Genomic DNA, 9515 nt, shown 5'->3' with positions numbered 1-9515 from the left:
GGAGTGGGTGGGTAGGGGAGTGGGGGGGAGGGTATGGGGGACTTTTGGGATAGCATTGGAAATATAAATGAGGAAAATACCTAATTTTAAAAAAAGGAAAAAAATATGTCTCACTTGGTTTACAAAAGACGTAAGTCCAATATTGCTAGAATTATAAGATCACATTAAAAACACCCCTAACTTTATTATTCACAAATCTATAACCTCATGAAAACATGTACAAAGAAAGGAAATAAAGCAAGCCCAGGGACACTTATTTTTCTCACATCATGCTGCAGGTATAACACAACATGAAAATGCATATTCATCAAGAATTCCTAAACAGATTCCTACATCTACTTGAATTCAGTACTTAAATTCAAACAACATATGTTGTATAGTGGTTACAAGTTAAAATGTAATTTTAATGTGATCCCAGATTTTTTAATGATTTGAGAAGCCCATAGAAACAAATATTCTTCAAAAAAGTTTCAAATGTCTAGTTTCTGAAATTAATTTCATATCAACATAAAACTTACGACACAATATTACAATGGGTTCACAAAATGCATCCCCTCATTTTTTCCCTAACACTTTAATGCTGGGCCATAAGATGATGAAACCAGAATCTTTCTTTAGGCACTGGAAGAGCTATGGATGTGGCTAGAATCACAGTGTGAGGTATCTCCTTAGCAGCTTCATAATAGGGAAAGGCATACATAGATTTTACCATCACACAGTGTATAGGTTAAAACAATAGTGGCAGGTTCTTTGTCAGCACAGTAGTGTTGAAATGTAGTCAAGGTCCTGATATCTGGGTCATATTTTCTTTATAAATAAGAAAAGCATTAATGAGAAATTATTATTGAAATAGTATCTTACATGAATTGCAGAGGAAAGTGCTCCTTTGAACTGTTAAAAGTGCTAATCATTTTAATTTGGGGTTATAGTTTCCTATTGTATGCTTAGTGAGCCCTGTACTTGCTTATTGCTCCATCTAGACAGGTCATCTGGATCTTGACAGAAGTGCGTTATGGTTTTCTACACAGAATATGCTCTTTTTCTTGTACAGGCATCATTGAATGTCCCATTGATTTGATATAATGGTTACTCTTAAAAGACAAAAGAGGAAATCCAAATGGCTGAAAAACACTTAAGGAAATAGTGAACATTCTTAGACATCATGGAAATCCAAACTGCTTTGAGAGTTCATTTTATGCCCAACAGAATGGCTAAGGTCAATGAAACAAGAGATTGCTCACGCTGGTGAGGATGTGCAGTAAGAGGAATGAACATTCATCTGTTGCCAATAGGAGTTCATACTTATACAGTCACAATGGATATCACTGTGGCAGTTCCCCCAGAAGATGAGAATCACACTACCTCATGATCCAAATACAAACCTCTTGGGAATATACTCAAATGGTTCTTCATTCTACCAGAGAGACCAACACTCAACTACATTTATTTTTGCTCTTTACATAATGGCCAGAAAGTGGAAAAAAATCTAGATTTCCCTAAAGAAAAAAAAAATGTATCAAATACACAATGAAGTATTAAAAAACCCACAATAAAAACAAAACATGACATATGCAGGTAAAAGAATGGAACCCAAAAAACATAACACTCAACGAGGCTTCCTATACCCATAAAGAGGAACATTGTATATATTTGTTTTTATGTGAATATTGCTGCTAAGTCAATGATAAGCAAGTAATGATCTATAGAACCACAGAAGTTAGGCATAGAATAAAAGAGTAGGAGACATAGATCTTGTTAGGAAAAGGAAATAGAACAGATAGTTATGAAATGATTGGGCCTTAGAACAGGAGACAAAGTAGGAAAGATGGAAGAGAGAGATGAGGAAAGAGTTACTTAAGGACACCACTAAAATTAAGTACCATTTGAGGGATAGTTTGGAATTCTAATACAATAGAAGAATCCTAAAAAATATACATATATGGTGTAAATGAAATTGACAAGTAATTTGGGAGATAAATCCTTAACTGGCCATCTCTTGTAACCAAAACAAGTTACCAATACTGGGATTAGGTTATATCTAATTGAGTATAACAACTAAATTAACTGCAAACCGAAGAGGTTTCATGGGAATATATGAGCAACCCAGGCTGTTTGCCAAAAAATATAGGTTGCACTACACAAATTGAATGCAAAGCCTCTTAACTGAATTCAGCATCCACAGAACACATTAAACATGAAAAAGTCGAGCCAGTGGGTACATAGTCTTCATCGCTACGTGCTAGCATTTTTGGTACAGGAAGGTAGATTGCACATCACTAAAAGCAGAAACGTGAATGCCAACCCAGTCACAATCTTTTTGATATAAAATGGAACCCTACCTAATACATACACCACTACACAAAACTTATTGTAGTAACTAATCAGTCTCTAATTTGACTTATGGCTGACTCTGGGAAACAGAACCCATACCTGAACTGCATGCATGACCAAAAACCTGAGATTAGCTAGTCCAGGAATTTAGGACAAACCAAGTACAACTGTGCTGAAAGAAAAGAAACATATTTGTAGTAGGAATTTTGATTTCTTTAAAAACACTAAAATGTTATATAAACATGTAATTAAAAAAAAAAAAACAACAGGTATGGGATATGGGACTAGTGTCCACAGTGTCTAGGTGTTGCCCAAAATTCTACCAGAGAACTACAGCTGATAAACAACTCCAGCAAAGTGGCTGGATATAAAATTAACTAAAACAAAACAAAACAAAACAAAACAAAACAAAACAAAACAAAACAAAACAAAACATAAGCTACGTTTATAAAAATGATAAATGGGCTGAGAAAGAAATGATTTTTCTTGGACTTGACATGGGCATGACATGGCCAGCTGCAGATAGTTTACTTTTGTAATTCTGGAGACTCTTTTTTTTTTTTTGAATTGGATTTTTTATTTGTTTGCATTTCAAATGTTATCCCATTTCCCAGTTTCCCCTCTGGAAATCCCCTATCCCCTCCTTTCTCCACCTGCTTCTATGCGGGTGCTCACCCACCCACGCACTCCTTCCTCCTCACTCTGGTATCCCCTACACTGGGGCATCAAGCCTTCATAGGACAGGGGAACAACGATATTAACCAACTAGACTCCTGAGAATTCTGAGGACTCTTGAGAGGCTGTAAAAGTGCCTGAGCCCTGAGAGGCTGAACTGACTTGTCCCTGTTGTGAATATAAGGACAAATGTATTTCACTGGCACGGAGTATACTGTTAGCTAGTTTGTCTTTGTTTCTAAAGTGTTTTTAAAATTAATTTGTTGTCATTACATTGATGTCATCAATAATATCATCTCAACATACTACCATGAACTAGTCTCAATTAATTGGCCCAGGTGATTTTGGATAACTTTTACTTTGGTCCTATCTTCTGGATAGAAAGCTTTTATTTTTATCAATTTTCAGGATGTTGTCTTTGACTGGCTGGATGAACTCATGAGAGTACTATAGTCCACAAATAATATGGCTTGGGTTGTCTTCATTAAGTACTCTGATGTTTTCCATATAGATTGTCAGAAGACAATGAATTCCATGGAGATCTTTGACAAGAACCCACTGTAAACAAGCTTGATAGATTAGCTGCATCTCTGCACTTCAACATCAAATACCTGTGCTGAGATGTCCTCCTGAGTGTGGGAGAGACTTGCCTAAGGTACTTCACTTCACTATGGTTCAGAATTTCCTCACCATCATTTACCTCTTCCTTTCTCTTAGCATGTTTTGATCTATTCTTTTGGTTGGGGCTCTTTGACAGAAAAAAAAAAAAAACAGCAACAATAGCAAAACAAAAATAAAAAGGTAAACAAGAAAAACCCTCCCTCATATAGCTTGTGCTGTATTACCTTTGCCACTCATCCAGAACTCTATTGGGAGAAAGAAATTAAATAAAACAATGAGAATCTACAGCTGTTTCTGTTTACCTTTGTTCAGAGTTTTAGTGTTCACATAATTAGTGTAATGCAACTAAGGTGTATGACAGGAACTCCAGGTTCCTTATGGTAGTTATTTTTAAAAGATCTAAAGAAAAAATAGAAATTAAGAAGTGTAGACTATTATGCAGACAAATCCATGAACTCATGTACTGATGGAGGGAAAAAGAGTATGGAATCTATTGCAAAAGGAATAGATTTATAGCAAATGTAATTAATATATACACAAGGATTCTATAAAGACTTTGTTTACTATGTTCCCATCAGCAATATTCATGATGTCTAGGATATGGAAGCACATCTATATTCATGATATTTAGGATATATACACACTCACACATCTATTGATAGATGATCAAAATGTACTACATATGATAAATGGGGGTATTCTGACATATTCCACTGAATTCTAAATAAAATTTAAAAATTTCAAATACTCTACTTGTTGTCTTTCTTACAAACAAGTTAAAATATCAGAGACAGACAAAGAATGATGGTTGTCAGAGCTGCGAATAGGGAAGAATAGGAGTTATTGTTTAATAAATAGAGAGATTCACTTTTATAAGATGAAGTAGATCATGAAATGTATGGTGAAACTGTTCAAATAAGTATATGAATGTATTAAATTCATTTCATTGAATACTTAAGAACAATAAAAAATGATAAGTTCAAAAAGTTGAGAAACTTAGGCAAAAATGATTGAGATGATTGAATAAAAGCAAAATCGTGGGTGAGTAATACACTCATTTTCAACTCTTTTGAAAACTTTGCACTAACCAATGAGTGTTCCCACTTGAATCCCATGACATTAAAGGTAGTCTACCCCTGATAATGCCTGGAGATCCAGGACACAGAGATCAGATAGCCCAGAAACTTAGTATAGAATCAAACATGACTGGAAAAACTCAGGAAATAATTCCTAATTAGCATGCTGCTATATTTATAGATTGGTGCAGAGCCATGGCATCAGAGAGGCTTTGCCCAACGACTGATGGAAACAAATGTAGAAACCCACAGCCAATATTAGGCAATTGGCAACATTTGCCAACTCCCATGGGTTTGATACACTGGGGTCTTTGGCAGGTTCATACCCATATCAACATTACATATTTTTTCAGGACTGCATATGCCACTTACACACTCACTTAGAGCTTTCTATATTCCTTACAGCGTATACGCATAATGTGTGGGCTACATAAATGGCTAAGATACAAAGATAGATGGATAGATAGATAGATAGATAGATAGATAGATAGATGTTAGATATAATAAATTAGGTCACATGGACTGAGGTTGTTAAGCACAATCTTTTGTTTTGTTTTGTTTTGTTTTGTTTTGTTTGTTTTGTTTTTTGATACAGGTTTTCTCTGTGTATTTCTGGCTGTCCTGGAACTCACTTTGTCAACCAGGCTGGCCTCAAACTCAGAAATCCACCTGCTTCTGCCTCCCGAGTACTGGGATTAAAGGCGTGCGCCAATCTTAATCACACCTTTAAGTCATTAAAATGCTTGTATCTCCGTGTTTTACACATCTTGTGGGAGAGTTCCTGTGTTAAAGCTGCACTGTTGAGTATCTTTTGTCAAATAATATCTATGTTATAACAGAAAGGATTTATGCTTTATCTAATGTACCTAAATCCCAGCACTTGGGAGGCAGAGGCAGGCAGATCTCTGAGTTTGAGGCCAGCCTGGTCTACAGAGTGATTTCCAGGACAGCCAGGCAATACAGAGAAACCCTGTCTCGAAAAAAACCAAAAAAAAAAAAAAAAAAAAAAAAAAAAAAGGAATGGCTTCTAGTATACACCCACAAAAGTACATATATGAATGTACATAATATTTATGCATAAACTATATTATATGTAATATGTGTTGTGTAATATATAATATGTAGGTATATACTATATAGGTATATATTATAAGTATATATAATTACAATGAATTATTACTTCACTAAGCAGATATCAGTGGGTAGTATTCACAGTATTTATGACTTGTCCACCTTGTAACTGTAAACCATATAGTTTTTACAACTCAAGCTATGCATTATCTTTATATCTGTCAGAAAAGATAGGCCTATCTTTGAACTTTGTATAAAAGAAAGAACAATTCTCTTTATTTATATTGGCATTTTTATATAAATAGCAAATTTTGTGATGTTTATAATTGTGTATGTTTTGTGTTCATTTATATATATCAATTAGTGTCTATATGCTAATTTCTGTATTGTTTTCTCTTTGGTTCTAGCTATTAGCAAGTTTAAGTAACAATACTGAAACACACTGTTGCATAGATATTCATGATCATATCCCCACAATTCTGTTACTTATTTCCAGAAACAAAATGATGGTGTCATTAAGTGAGCACACATCCGGCTGTAATCAATACCCATCATCTATATCCTCTTTAGAACAGAAAGACCTGGGCATGTTTTTTTCTTGAGGTATCTTCTTGGCTAAGTACACGAATTACTTACACTGAAGAACTAGATATGTCATCCTTATAATGTTTGCCCACATTTCACAGATAACATACAGAATGCTTATGTTAATGGTGTTTAAATGTGACTTACAATATGAATTCAAAGACAGAAAGAAAGCCAATTGGAATGATGAAGTGGTCAAGTATAAAGGGATGACTTTACAGTGTCAGACATAAGTATGATCAAGTGAGTAAGACTCCTCAGTTAATAAGTAACAATATTGAGTTAGGAACTTTGTCCAGTGTTAATAATAGAATACAACAAATTAGAGAAAATATAAGAAAATAGCATGAAACACTTAATTGGAGACAGATAATTCAATCTTCTTTCCCTTTTATTTTCCTTGTAGAATGATTTAATGTATTTTTATAAACATGTGTTACAATGAGAATAAAATTATTTCTGTTATATAGCTTTTCTGAGTAATTTTATTTTGCGTTAAGATTTCATGACCAAGGCAGCTTGTAGAAAATAATTTATTTGCAGCTTATAGCTTGAGAGCATGAGCCCATGCCCATCATGGAGCCGAACATGGCAGCAGGTAACCAAGCACTACACTGAAGTAGTAGCTGGGAACATGTGTCTTGATTCAGAGGCAAGAGTCACAGAGCTAACTGGGAATGGAGTAGCATTTCAAAACCTTAAAGTTTTCCCCCAGTGGCACACCTCCTCCAACACAGCCACACCTCCTCTAATCCTTTTCAAGTAGTACAGCCAATTGGGGATTAAGTATTCAAGTGTATGGTAACATGGATGTCATTTTCATTCAAGCCACCAACTGGTTCATGGGCTTCTAATAAGAGTGTTGGTTGCTACTTTTCTTTGAAAGACTGCATAGTACCTTCTTGTACCATGAAAGCTACTACTCCAAATCATATTATATTTTTCTTATAACAAATAGATAAGATAGTCTTCACCCCTCATTAAGAAACTTCTCCTTGCAAAAGACAAAATAATTTCTGGAGCCTAGTTCGAATAGAAACATCTAAAGAACAACTTCTGGGCCTAAGACTTGGCAATCATTGTTGAAGAGGGATAAAAAATATTGTGAGAGCCAGAAGATCAGAGAGTTGGCTGTAACATTTTGACAAATAGCAATGTCAGAAACCACACCCATAAAGCTACACACATCAAAATGACTGTTTAAAGATGAAGTGAGCAAGGATGACACCAACAGACATGCTAACAGGAATATGCCAAAGCCCACTAAGTCTTGCTTGGCCATGTAGGGACAGTATGACATGGTTTCCTGCCACTAGAAGAGAGTCAACAGGATGTGGGCCTCCACAAGTATTGATGGTTGCTGTGGGTTTAAGGCTTATTTGTATAAGAGAGTGTGTACTTATTTTCATATTCTTCCTTAGTAGAATGCCCTCTCTGCCAAGGGTAATGCCTCCATGATAGCATGAGACAGCATGAGTCAGACAGGTGAGGGATGTTTCTGTTACAGTAAAATGGTCCAATGCTGTGACCTTCAGGATAGCCTTTAAAGCTGTGGAAAGAAATGCTGAAAACATATTCAAAATACAAATAATTTCTCAACTATGCAAAATATAAGAATGCAGTATGACTTGTATAACGAGTTTCACAGATCTGAAGGAACGGAGGTAGCTGCACTGGGAACTAACATCAAAAAAGATACTAAGGAAGGAGATAAAGAGATTTAGGGAGTGATCACAAGGCAACATCTCAAACACCTGAGGCTTTTTGTTGTTGTTGTTTTTGTTTTATTTTTGTTTCTTTGTTTACACTTACAAAGGAAGATTGATTCTTAAGTTACTGGAATGGAGCTAATTTTAGTGTAAACAAGGCCAGAATAGTTATTTCAGGGCAGTGTCTTGCTCAGCAATCTCATTATCTGTGCTTGTAGGGGCTGTACCTCTCCAAGAATTATGGGGCTAGAGTCACGGGATGCTGATTGAAAGGAACCTATGGTAATTACTGAATTGATATGCAAAAACAAACAAACAACAATAAAACAAAAAAACAAAAACTAGGATTTTGATCTGCAAGAGATCAGCTATCCAGAGAGTTTATAGAATAGCAAGAGAAAGCTGTATTGAGAGAGCAAAACACAGAGAGTTATCTGAAAATCTGTCTCTGACAGAACCCAAAGAAAGAACAATCTGAAGCCATCTTGAGCAGAACATAGGTTGTTAGCTTGGACCCATAATTTGACAGCACTGCCAGACACCTTTTCTCTCAGAACCCCTCTACAAGTAGAGTCTGGTCTTTGGAAAGAGCCCAGAAGACTCCAACCCTATAGAAAGAACTACAGACAACTAAAGAATGCTGAAAGTGAGAGAACTTGTCTTACACAGGGCAAAGCATACTAGCTGGTTATCAATACCAAATGGTCAACTTTAAAAACATACATTCAAGTAAACTTATACAGAGTTAGCAAATTGTAATCATATTCTTATAATTATATGCATATATTATAGCAATTAATGAAAAGAGAGATCATGAATTTGAACTTAACAACAAGGAATATAGGAAGGCAGAATGAGGAAAAGTAAGAAAGAAATGGTGTGAATGTATTATAATCTCAAAAGCAAAGAAATAATTTAAAACAAAGAAATAATTTAAAACAAAGAAATAATTTACACATAATTTTAAAATGAATAAAATGTTGATTGGATCAAGAAAGAATTCATATACAAGTTCAGAAAAAAATATTTCCCTACAGCATAAAAAGTTAAATTGGATAGTGGTTTCTATCTCTTTGCCTTTTAGAAAGTCATGTGTTGTATGAACCAAAGCAGTTGTCTGGAATATTTATGAAATATATAGAGTGGTGGTTAATATTACATCAATTTGCCCATTGAAAATCCCAAACACAGTTCTAAATTACTGTATGATACTCTCAAGGCCACTGTAATCAAATGCAATCACTTCAAAATATTTCAGGTTATGAAATGTTATTCTTGTTTATAATGCCAGGTAACACTACTGCCAACATACTGAAATGCTTGTAAGCTAATCATCTGTACCTATAACAATCTCCTCAGATTCAAACATACCAACCCAATGAAAGGAGTTAAATGTTAAAATCCATGAAATGTTATGGTAGAGCCCATAGTAAAAGAATGATCATTT

The sequence above is a fragment of the Mus caroli genome, chromosome 6 (assembly GCF_900094665.2).
Source record: "Mus caroli chromosome 6, CAROLI_EIJ_v1.1, whole genome shotgun sequence".
NCBI classification, from domain to species: domain Eukaryota; kingdom Metazoa; phylum Chordata; class Mammalia; order Rodentia; family Muridae; genus Mus; species Mus caroli.
This window is presented reverse-complemented; position numbering follows the sequence as displayed.